Genomic DNA, 12,860 nt, shown 5'->3' on the forward strand with positions numbered 1-12,860 from the left:
GATGCTTCACGCTTACCGGATCACCATATTCACTTGAGTCAGATGCGCAATGTGCCCGGCGCTTATGAAGATGCTCTTCTACAAGCGGGACGGTCTCAGTTGCATGTAGAGTGGCCTGACCTGCAAGCTCTTCCTCAGCATTGACCTCAGTGGCTGGAGAAACAGGGGCGGCATCTTTGGCAGGATTAAAACAGGTGGCAGGCTCCCTCAAGAGTACAGACCTCCAGCAGCGACCATCATTTTCCTATGGGACTCCAGGCAAGGCCTCCCACACCACAGGGGTCGGGGGGGGGGGTATTGTTTCGAGAAACGGGCCTCTCCCAACCATGGGGCTCATGCAATCTGGCTTATTCCCGCCGGGGCGGAGTCACAGTGCCATTGCACCACATCCGTACCCCCCCCCCTCCCCGGCGTGTCACAGCCTGATGCGAGCAACTCTTCTAATATCTGGCTTCTATTCTTCCATTTTCTTTGAAAATTATCATGGGATGGCCCCATTCTTCATAGAACTTTTTCTTGCCGAGCTGGCGTCTTTTACGTTCAAGGCAGAACCACAGCTCCTTCCTAATTTTCTTCACCTCGAAGAGAAAGGGTGTTTTGGCTCTTTAGACTGCTCGGCATTTGCGATCTAGATTTGATAATTCCTTCGCTGGGCAGCGATTTGAGGTACTTGACGGTGGCATAAGGTATTCCTGGCAGCTCAAACAGCGCTTTCAGGCGATCCAGGGGTGAGGCAGGGAGGTGGTGGTGGTAGTAAAAACTTTAATTTCCAACAGATACAGGGTAGGCGTCAACCTACCCGCCTGCATGACGATGCACTCGAACAAAATGTGTTCCGCTGTCTCCCGCACTCCACGGAAAGGACACGCATCGATGGATGCAGACAATGTCGGCACAATGGCTCGGCAGTAGATCGGTAGAATGCCGCAAGCGTAGCGCCACATTAATGACGCGCGGCGTGCATCCAGGAAGTGCGCAGAGATGTATTTCCACATGGGACGCTCGGCTGGCATTATATCTCTATGTAGATGGTTCGGTACATGTGTGGTCAGTAGGTCTAGGACGGTCTTCAGTTGCGCACTCTGAGGCTTTTTAACTTCTCTCTCAGCAGTAGTAGTTGTTGTTGTTGTGGCTGTAGGAAGAAGGAAAAGAAAATTCACGGGCCTGCTACTAGCTCTGTAGCTGAGCCACCTCGGCTGCCTCGTGCAGACAGAAAAGAAAATAGAAAAGAAAGAAAAGGAAGAGGGAGAGAAAGACGCGCGTCACAACTGCCGTCGTCCACCACCGAAGCGGTGGCAGGGTGCAATGACGCTCTACAACAGATAAAAATTCGGTGGCAGGCTAGCCCCCGCCGGAAGCGGCGGTAACCTACCTGTCCCAACCCCATCAGGGGAGCACCAATACTACTCAGCAGTCGCGAATCCTCCACAGCCATGCGCTAAAACGTGAGCGGCTTTCCAGCGCGAGGGGAGTTGTGCGACTGGGGCCCCCTGGTAAAAGCTGTGAGCCTTGTTGACAAGACGTAGATAGTGAACATTCTTGTCAGTGATATGTCGCACTCTACTGCTCGCGCGACCCATCTCATGTGGAAAGCTCTAGTCAGGCCGTGAGGTCTGGGACGCCGAGACATCCTCTATGTCTTGGTTGGCGGACGACCGGACGCCTTACTTGGTCTGGGGCGCCCTGCTACAGAAATCGAAAAATGACTGTGTCCATCGTTTCTTTTTTTTTGTACTTGCAGGCATGTCCAGAATGCAGGCAGTGAAGCTAATTGTACTGATGAGGAGGGTGCGGGTAATAGTTGCCTGTTTTGTGCGAGGGCAACGTAGTAAACACAAGTCCATGGCCTCCCTGGCGAGTTTGTTTTCGGTTGCTTCACAGTTCGTTGTTGAGGGCCCGCTCTGCTCAGAGAAGCCATGCATCCTAGTCTCTCGTACTACTGGGATACCTGCGACTGCGGAAGTGCTGCTGTTCAGGTAAATAACGGAGCTTTTGTGCTTGTTTAGGCGCGCCCCGCTCGCAGTGCAGTAGCTGCTGGTAATCTGCAGTACCCGAGGGGCTGAGTACGCGTCTGGGACAATGATTGTCACATCGTCAGCATAGCCGAAGATGGGCACACTTGGTAGGCCGGCTGGGAGCTTGGTTCTTGTGATGGAGGGGTCCGCGGCGAGGCGTTGTAGCAGTGGCTCTATCGCTATTGTGTAGAGTAGCGGGGAAAGCGGGCGTACCAGCCTGACGCCCCTATCTACCAAAAAATGCTGAGACTCGCCCCTGAATAATTACTGCAGAGCGCGGCTCTGCGTACTTGCACCATGCGGACATATTCCTTGTCAATCCTGGCTTGATGCATTTGTTGAATAAGTATTCATGGCACAGCCTATCAAATGCCTTCTCCTGGCCCAGGGATAGTCGGACGCCTCCAAGATTCTGCGATCGCCGCCAAGTTGTGAGGTCTTTCAGTGCGAGACCTTGTAGTTCCATACATCAGCCAGGCACACAGCAAGCCTGGTACGGCCCAACAATGTTGGAGAGCGCGGGTGTCAGATGAAATGACAGACATACTTGTAGTGTGTGTTTAAAAGTGGGATAGCCCTCCATTCTGTAGGTCCATGACCCTGTTGCTGCCTTTGCACAGTAAGGTCAAGAGCCCCTCATTCATGCTTGGGCTGAGCTTCCCTTCGCCCAATAGAGCATTCAATAGGTTGGTGAAAGGCGTTTTCAAGAGCGGCAAGAACAGTTTTTAAAAGGCGAGTGGTAGGCCATCCGTTCCTGGGCATCTGTTCAACTTCGTAGATTGAAGTGCTGCGTACAGTTCATCGCCGGTTAGCCATGCCGCGTCCATGAGGGGCTTGTGTGGAGAACATCGAGAAACGCAACCGCTTGGAACAGCGTCTTCATCTTTCTCCGTACCTTGCATTCCTTGTATTCCTTGCATGCGTGTGCTTCCTTGCATGGTACCACGCCGCAGGTCGTGAAGCTTGCGCTTGTGCACCGTGAAGATAATAGCGGGATTTCGCGCGTAACAGATACTGCGATTGGCACGCAATTTGGAAGTACCAAAGACTAAAATAGTCAAGTCACTGAATTAGGGCGACGTCACGGACGTGACTGACGTCACCCATCTGCCGTCAGCTATGAGGACCAAGCGCGAACGAGTACGCTCCAACGCCGCCGGGCGGCACTACTTGCCTTCCGCAAGTGACAGATGCTGCGCCTTTCCTTTCCTGTAAACGAGTTATAGAACGCCGGTGAACGTAGACGAGCTCGACATGGAAGCCAAGGAGAGTTTAGCTGCTGGCGAACGGCGCAGAAGTCTGGAGAAATTAATTTCTGATCCCGACCTAGTCACTGATTTTTGCTACGTATATCCAGGATTAGCAGAACCAAATGTTTAGCGATCGCATTTTGCAGCCGTCTTTTCGTCGCAAGGTCTCGACCAGGAGGAGGATTTTCAAGGAGCTGTATACTCCTCCTTTCGGCCTCTTCCTCAACTTCCAGAAGACGTATGTTTGGGTGGCGCAGTGGTTACGGTGCTCGACTGCTGTGCCGAAGGAAGCGGGAGCCGGCCTCGGTGGCTGAGTTACGATGGACTCGAAACGGAATGGCGTCCGTGTATTGTGCAATGTCAGTGCACGTTAAAGAACCCCAGGTGGTCGAAATTTCGGGAATCCTCCACTACGGCGTCTCTCATAGTCTGAGTCGCTTTGAGACGTTGAACCCCACAAACCAACAAACCAGCCAACCACGTAATTTTTTTTCTTTTCCTTCTGCCTATCAGGCACAGCAATAAGAGTGCTGCAGGCATCAGATGTATTTGAAATTTATTTACAGGATAGAAAAGGCGCAGTATCTGTCACAATTCTCCGCGTATACAGGCTAGAACATTATGTTCTAGCCTCAATACATGTACCATGCCATAAAGGAAGGGATGAATGTGAAACAGTTGCCACCCTCAGTACTCGAAGAATGGTTCCCCGTACCATTCGAAACAAATGCATAGCAGAATGCGGCACTCACACTTTCGCCTTTCACCACGTTAGTCTCCAAAGTGTGTGTATTTTTTCGTATTAAGTGTTCCTCTTGTATTGATCAATATTTATATCACCTTAAAATTATCAACACTAATTCCAAAGTAATGAGTTATATATCAGATAATCTAAGTCAGGATAATGTATTCAATTCTCACACATGCCACTCTGGCCAATCCGCCACTGTGGGTGCGCGCTATATGGACGGAGTGAAGAAGAAGAAGAGTAGCGTTTCTGAGCGACATATTGGGTACTCGCGGTATCTGGCCTTCCAGCATTTCGAGCCGTTGAGAAATTGGGAGCCACGAAGAAGCAACGATTCATACGCGCTGCAAGGTAGGCCTGTGCAATCACAATCGTGCACGAAGTGTTTTCCTTGCGAGCTACGTCCTACAAACATTGTTCTGGCTGTAGGGCAATCCATCGTCTACGTAACCCTAGCCTTAGGGAACGGTTGTATTGCGTTCGGACAGCAGCTAGAACTTAGGGGTACTGCCAGAACCGATCTGTACCGGCATCTGCGAAGCATAACATAACCAATATTGTCGTATTAAAAATGACTTAGTTGGATATGATGAACTTTAACGTGCCAAAGTGATTCAGGCTACGAGCGGCACTGTACTGTAAGGCTCCTGATTAATTCAGTCTCTCGGGTTTTTTTAACGTGCACTCCGATCGCAGAGTACATGTTGCGCCTCAAGTTTTTCTTGCATTGAATCCTGGGCGCCCAGACCTGGATTACGCCCGGCTCTGCCAGCTCGGCAGCTGAGCCCATTAGCCACTGAGCCAATTGCGGCGTGGTGATTGAAATTAACATGTTTCTGGTGTATCTGATTGGCAGCTGCCAAATGAGTCCCTTCTCATTTTTGTTTCCACTACTAGGTTACGGCTCCTGTCGCGTCCAAGTTGGTGCTTTTGCAGACCTGCCTCAAGGATCAAGTCCCACCGAAAGTTGTCTTTTTTCCGGAGGTGAGTGAATGCTGCTATAATCGCAGCCCCTCGATATTGCCGAAGTATAATTGTATCGGGGACGCCTTGTGTCCGTCTCTCATGCAGCTTTAAGCTCAATGATATGTCTTTTTAAGGGTCATAAATGTGAGATAATTCACTATAACAAAACGTTTCAAGCTACTAGGACAACACGTAGATTAGGCCAGCATAGTGCTTGGCATTATAGCTAAGATTAGCGATCGACATTCAAAACTATAGGTATTCTTACAGGCGGTGGAGCCCGCTGGAATAATTGGGGGAGCTCCCCACGACACAGCCTTGAACTCCTCAGGCTGACGGATTTATATGCACCTACAGGGAAGGGGGTGTAACTTTTAAGCGAAAGGCCCGAAAGGAGTGAATGCTAATTATTTCGTGCAGATCGTCGCATGCGTGCTCGTTCCGTTTTCGATTGCAGAAAGGCCCCATATCCAGAAATAAGCATCTTTAATCACTATTTCAGACATTTGGAACCACATGGATTCGTGCGGCATGCAACAAACTGGGCTCCACTGGGCCACGGTTCTACATCTCCTGCTCGCCATCTGATACAGCGTTTTATTTAAATAGTGGTACTTCATTATATATTTATACATTAGGCCAGTTTATAAGGTCTGAAACCAATATTATGCGTGATATAACCAGGTGCATTGATGGCCAAAACGCAATTAAATGGAAAATGAAAAAAATAACACCGTGGCTCGCTGCGCATATTATTTTCATGACACGCGCTTATTAGTTTGGTATTAATTTAAAACTATAGAACACATTGGATCGCACTGGGCAAGTATAAGAATTGCGTGTGGTGCCACTTTTATTCACCCCAACTGTATCGTGACGTCATCAAGGCAAATGATGTACTTAGCCGTGGCCATTGTAATCCACGCACAATGGTTGCCAGGGCAACCATTGCGAGCCTGGAACCTCCTGTGTGTAGCTCGTTGCCACAAGAAAGCACTAGTATTCATCTGAAGTATTCGTAGGAGGCAGAAACCTGGAAGATAACGAAACGAGTGTAACGTTTAAATGTGTAACGTTTAATATATTGTAGAAATCAAGAAGAAATTGGCATTGGCAGGTAACGTAATACGAAGGCAAGATAGATAATCTCTAAGGTTGACGGAATGCATTCCAAGGGAAGGAAGACATTGCAGGAATTGGCAGAAAGTTAGATGGCCGGAAGAGATTCGGAAGGTTTTAGGGGTCAAGTGGATTCCGCTGGCGTAACACCGGCCTAATTGGATAAGTATGGGGAGGCCTTTGTCCTGCAGTGGGTGTAGTAACGCAGTATATGATTATGATGATTCAGTTGGCAGGTCGTAGCTGGAACGAGCTGCCAGTCAGGCAACTCCTTCTATATGGAAGGATGAGAGGACAATCTAACACAATCTATTTTCGTAGTAATACGGAAAGTAGAGCTAGTTGGTACATGACTGCAAATTACGAGCGCTGCGACGAAGAACAACAACGAGACAGGAAGGACACGGACAGGCTCTATATCGTGTAATTATCGTGTGCTGTCGCTCTGATTGGCTTAGCTGTCTTGTGGCTTGTGGTTTTGTGTCCTCGAGCAGGTAATTCAAACGAAGGCTATGGCATAGCCTATTACCTACCTGTGAGTGACCATCACCTGACCTTTGAACTTGACCTGAAATGTAACCTTTCACTTTGGAGTACGCGAAAAGACAAACCAGTACTTCTAAGCCTACTTCCAATGGTGTAACCAGGTTATTATTTTTTTTTTTGTTAAGTGAAAGCTACAAAATACGTTTATCGAGAGTGTGAACGGAATATGGTATATTGAAGGCAGAAGACACACGTCTTTTATTGTGCTTTACTTTACATCTCAAAATATAAAAGGCGTACGCTTAAGTCTCCTAGCGTGCGGAAGTGCATGTCTACTTGTGTTATAATCTAATTCTGTTTATTATGTGTTTCGTCACTGTTGCGATATCTAAAACCTGGTATTTTCAATTTTTATCTGTTATTTTGGTTTGAATTTTTGTTTTCCCTTTCATAATTCTTTTCTCGGCTGCTGTAATAAGGTGAGTGAGCGCACTTCCACGGGGCGAATTTTGTGGACAATTTCAGGCCTTATCTTGGCGCTTCGTGAGCCACATAAGGCTTTCATATTATTTATGACGGCAGCACTGATTGTTCAGTAGTGCATTACTAAATTGACTCTATTGGCATAAATGGAGCGCTGCTCAAGTCACGCTGGTCACGTTTCTTTGCAGAGACATCCCCTGCTTCTGTGACAGGTGCACCGAACCGCTGCTGGTCGTTCAACCACGCGGAACTTCGTCGCAAGTGACACAAGGTCTTGGAACGAAAGGTGAGGAGGAGATGTAACAATCGTGTATAGTGAAGTATATTCAGAGAGGCTAAACCAGTCTAGCTGCCACAGTAAACCAAGGTCGCCAATCACCGCATTAGCCAGTTTATGCAATGCATTATTCGCTTAATTGCTGTGGACAGTACTTTGAACGAATACGCACCTTCGTCAGGGCATGCGTTGCAGATGGTGGTAACATCATTAATTTAAAGAAATTCTGCTCTTTTATTGGCTGCAGCTTGGGCTCGTTTCATATTGCTTAAAAAGCTCAGTAAATATCTCATACCTTAGTAAGCTCAAAAGCACTCCCATTGTCTGTTCACGGCACAGTTATATTCTGGACAAGCGCATATAATCAAGGCAAAGTTTGTTGAGAAGAATTGTTTTTTTTCACATAGCCTGAGATGGCACTATGACGTCACCGGAAGTTGATAGAGACTTATATACAACGGGTCTACTTCTCACCACGGACGTATCGAGGAGAATCGATACATCAGTGATTACCTTTCGAGAGGCTTGTACTTTTTCTTTGGTGTGTTGACTATCAAAAAAGCACCCTTTCGTATGTGGCAAACATAGCTACTCGGTGCGAGCTTAGCACAAACGTTGAAGTCAAGCTTTTCCTTCGCATCTGAAGGTTACACAAATTTCATTGATATGTTCATAACAGATGCTTACAGTTTTCTAGTGTTGTTTATCTATTAAATTCGTTTGCTCGAAAAGGGTTACCTTTGTTCCTTTTGATAATTTTGTCCTTTAATGACGTTATAAGTGTATTTTTAAAACACATGAGTCTCCTATCTCTCGAGTGTAACCAATTCTTGTGTTTAGATGGCAAGAGTTCTAGCCATTCTAACATCATCATCCGCCAGATTATAACCACTGCAGGGCGAAGACCTCTCCCTTATTACTTAAACTAACGCTGTTCGGTGTTAACTTCATCCACTTCACACCTTCGAACTTCTTACGCAGCCGCCCACCTAACTTTCTGCCTCTGCTTGCTACGAATTTCTTCCATTAGAATCCAATTCATTACCCTTCACGACAATATTCCCCGTAGCTCACGTCGCCGTTTTTGTGATCGAGAGCTGGCTGCCCCCTTGGCGGTCGTGATGAAAGCGAGTCAGCGTCGAAGAGATGACCAAAGGCATCTTTATACACTATGTACATGGCATTATTTACAGCAAATCTGCACAGGGCCGCGCACTTCATGCTAGACACAACTGTAGTAGCACAACGACGGCCGAGGAGACTACGAAGCGTCCCTTCCTTGCCAGCTTCACGGCACTAGACGAACGCAGAGGCAGTGAGTTGGCGCACAAATTTTCCAATCCGGAGGCAGCATGTGAAAGCGTCCCGAGAGGTCCAATCAGCGAGTGCGCTGATCGCTCGCTTCAAATCTGCCGCGGCGCGAAGATGACTCGCTGCTAATGGAGAGGCGCCGTATTGTCTGGAATATCGTGTAAAACAAGCGGCCGGCCGATGCTTCCTGGCAATGTGCGCTGAATTGCGGAGCAGCGTCGGAGTTTACTGTGAGGCTGTTAGCAGGAGAAGCTTGAAGATAGGTTGCAATCGGGCGGCTTGCCCGGGCGCAACTGTATCCACGCCATCAGCCAATGCGCCATGAAGACGAGCTGCATCCATGTGGCTAGGATGCCGGAAGCGTTCGTTCGACAGGTCCTCTCAAATCCACGTCCACTGTCCAGGCACCAGGTAGCTCCACTTGCCTCGGGTTCCACTGGCAAGACCAGGATCTCTTCCCACAGCCGTGTCGCCAAGGTACTTCGACCAGCTTCGCTCGGGTCGCTCCAATGCCATTGAGTCTCGCCACTTGTCACGGTTGATCGTTCCGCAGCTTGCAAAGCAGACCGACACCAGGCAACACCCGACGCGAGGAAGTACCCTCTGTCATCCATCGAACACCAAAAAAGGCATTGTTTAAGTAACTTAACCAGATTGCCCTCCCCTCCTTATTCCGGTTGCGACAAGAGGCAAATTTATGATGCGGTATTCAAGATTCAAATAACATTTGTCATATTAAAGACAACAGGAACAGTCAATAATCAGGCAATAACAATGAAAACAGGCCAGTTGAAATAATTTGGGCCGTGAACACACAACTGAGAAAACAAGGAAGTCTTTCAATTTTGCCTTATCTGCCTACTGTTCGAGACAGAACGTTCGTCATAATCGGCTACGCCTCGAATGCATGACTTAAAGTGTTCTAGTTTGCAGTGACGTCTTTTCCAACCAGTAGCAGAACATCTAGCAGTACTCGACCGGTTTTCTCCCCGCCCTCTATTCAAACTCCGGCTGTTCGTTTCCCTGAATACCTTTCCCTACTGTTACTGCGCGCAGAAACATACAAGCACGTGTTACTCGCTTTACTCAACGACCTGTCTCTCTCCACACGCTTCATGCACCAGTCGCGCTTTTTCTCTGCACGAGCACAATTCTTCCGTTGGGGTAGTCATCGCTTCTTCTCTTTTCGCGATAGTTTCAATGTTTTCTTCCTTCGATGGCAGCACTCTTTCTTGCGACTGCATTTCCGCTCTTTACAGCGGTAGCACTTTGGTGCTCCCTTTCTTGTCTTTTCTCTAAGCTGATGCCGCTGCTTGACACAACACCAAGACCTATATTCTCTTACACCATTGCCAGTAGTATCACTAGACGGTGTCAGCATGTCTGTGATGAGCTGGATAGCTGGCTTAAAATTACTTTCTCCCTCAACATCTTTAAACGCACTTTCGTGCAGACCTTTCTTGGCTGAAATTACATAGACAACGTCTGTCAGTCCTTTTCTGCCCTATCCTCCAGCGCCTTCGTTTCTACAGTACTGAATAAACAGTGCTCTCGACTGACATGAACGCTGTCGGCAACTCTCCGTTTTTGTGTTCGACTGCAGCCTGCTCTTGGCAGCTGGCAGTAACGGAGCGAATGTAGCGCCGCCGACGTCGTCTAACTGCGGCGCCCCATCTACATCGCTGCTAGCAGAGCATGCAAACAAGGCTCGCTTTCGCCAGCAGCCAAGCTAGGCATATTCTCTGCCTACTAGCCACTCAAGTTACCCTGATCCGCTGGTGTGCCATATCGCTCAGCCCTAACCGAGGCAAGGTTGATTTCTTTCGACAGTTGGGGCATTTCGGATGGTGCTAGGGCAACGCCATAGTTCGTAATAGGGCTGTTGCTTTCACAAATGCAACTCAATACGCCAGGGTACGAAAGACCCTGACTCTTTTCTAATCACTCGCTGCCAAATTCACAAGTCTGGCTCTCTACAGTGTCTGGGTCATGGGTTGTGCCTTCGCTGATAAAACTTCGTGCGCTGCGCAATTTCCACGAGCCTCACTTCATTTCTCTGCATGTCAAGATCTATGGCGACGCCGATTTGGGAAATTACAGCTTTGTCATCTTCTAGCACGACATCATGTACGCTGCGCTTTCCACTGCTTTTACTCAACAAGTGGTTCCATTCCTGTCAGTTCCCCACTTTTATTTGGTATAATCGGATCATTTACAGATATGTGGGTCGGCGTGGAATTCACCTCGCCTGACGGCGCCACTGCGCTTTCATCGTCGATGAAGCCGGCGCCAACTGTATCCGCTGCCGGTGGCTCGACCAAGATAACTCGAGACTTTCCTATTTGAGGCTTGGTCGGCTTGCTGCTGATGTCTCGTTCCTCGGTAATTTATCCAAGTTGTACCTCCCTCTCTTGTGCAAGTTCCATTTGCTCCGAAACTTCCTTAGCAGCTTTATTCTGATACGCCAAATCGGCTAAGAATGACCTACCCTGATCCTTCAGCAGTTGCTCTGAGCCGTTCGAGAAGAGGTAGGAAAATTGTTCCTGGAGTGCGGCTAACACAACGGTTTCCGTTTTTATGTTTTCCAAAATCTCCTTTATTCGCAGCCATTGCGATGAGTAAACAGACACCTCTCCTTGGCCAACTGTCGCATCCAAGCGCATTCTCCCGTAAACTCGCTCGGGGAAGACGAAAGGTCCATAGCTGCTGGCGAGTCTCGAAGTGCTCTACACTCTTTACCGTTTATCTTAACTTCCTGCATATACGGTTCCAAACGAGTCGACGTTTTGTATGTTTGCCGAGTTTTTGCAAACGCAACTTTTTCTTCGCAGTTCTTTGAGATGTGCCCTTCCCTCTTTCAGTTATAAGACTTCAACAGCATCCGCTTTTGGAAAGAATTTCACATCTTTGTCCTGCTTGGGAACACCGTTAGCATATTGAGAGTCATTCCGCTTTTCCCTTACCGTTACTTTCGTTAGAGACGAGAATTTCCGGGACTAGTGACTCGTGAATGGCTGTTCGTTAGGCTTCCTCGAAAAAACCACTTGATTGTCTGCTTTTTCACTACCGATGCAATATCCTTCCTCTAGCTCTGCTTTCTCGCTTAGCTTAACCTCATTAAACCTATCTAGCAACCACAGTCTGACATCATCATTGATGCATTGATAGAACTGTTCTAACGCGATACATTCTACGACTTTATCCAGGTCTTCGTAAATCTCTCCGCCCTTTAGCCACTCAAATAGGTCGGCTTTTAGTAGAAACGGAAGTCAAGATGCGACTTATTCCCTATATGTGCATACCGGAACCTCCGTCGGAAAGATTCAAGCGAAATTTGTGTTTCCACTGTAGCGCTTCCTTGACATAACTGTAGCTTTCAAATGCCTCTTTCGGCAGAAACGTAAATCTGTCAGATGCCTCCCCAGGAAGCAAAGCTAACAGATTCTGTTCCCAGAGTGATCGCTCGATTTCATTCAATTCGAACACATGCTCAAATTTTATGAGGAATTTCGCCATATCCTCGCCGACGACAAAATGCGGCAGTTGGTCGCGGATTTTTGAACCCTTATACGGAACTGTCGTAGTCCGAAGACTTGGCGCTGGTGACCTTTTGAGAAGCTACATCTCTTTTGTTTTAAGCTCGTGCTCACGGCGTTCGTCTTCTTTCTTTTCCTCCTGCTCACTCCTATCCTCGATTTCTGCCCAAGCTTCCGCAGCTTCCTCAACTGTCACGTCCTTAGTCCGCAGGACCTCAAGGATCTCCTTTTTTTCATATTTGTGACCTTGAATTAGTGTGCAATTGATCACAACTTTGGAGAAGTTCTCTTACCTTGTGAGTCTCCATCTTTAACGCCGGCCAATCGCTGTTTGCCCTTTCCTAGAATATACTCGACGTTCGCATACTCACTCTAGCAAAACGAGCGCAAATATTTCACACTGTACCTTGTTTACCTTCTTAGCACTCCTTGGTTTTCAAACACTTCATTTGCATGAAGCAGGTAAGCTTAACACAATGCCACAGCCAAACCTTTCTCTAAGCATCATAACCTGAGTCAAATACATTCTGGTCTGTGAGGAAGACATCAGGTACCGCGCCAAGCTGCCTGATGCCTGTCAATCCGCAGCTTCCATTCAATGTTGCGAGGCGACCGGTCACAGCCACTTGCACGTTTACGCCTGGGACATCCGACAGCTTCCTGTCAGTT

General features: G+C 47.9%; 1 pseudogene; it reads right to left on the reverse strand.

Moving 5' to 3' along the window:
* LOC146209517 (protein GVQW3-like) overlaps positions 1–12,860 on the reverse strand; it is a 140,312-nt pseudogene that overhangs the window by 107,167 nt on the left and 20,285 nt on the right.

This window comes from Amblyomma maculatum, chromosome 1 (assembly GCF_055883805.1).
Source record: "Amblyomma maculatum isolate TAMU_Amacu chromosome 1, ASM5588380v1, whole genome shotgun sequence".
NCBI classification, from domain to species: Eukaryota; Metazoa; Arthropoda; class Arachnida; order Ixodida; family Ixodidae; genus Amblyomma; species Amblyomma maculatum.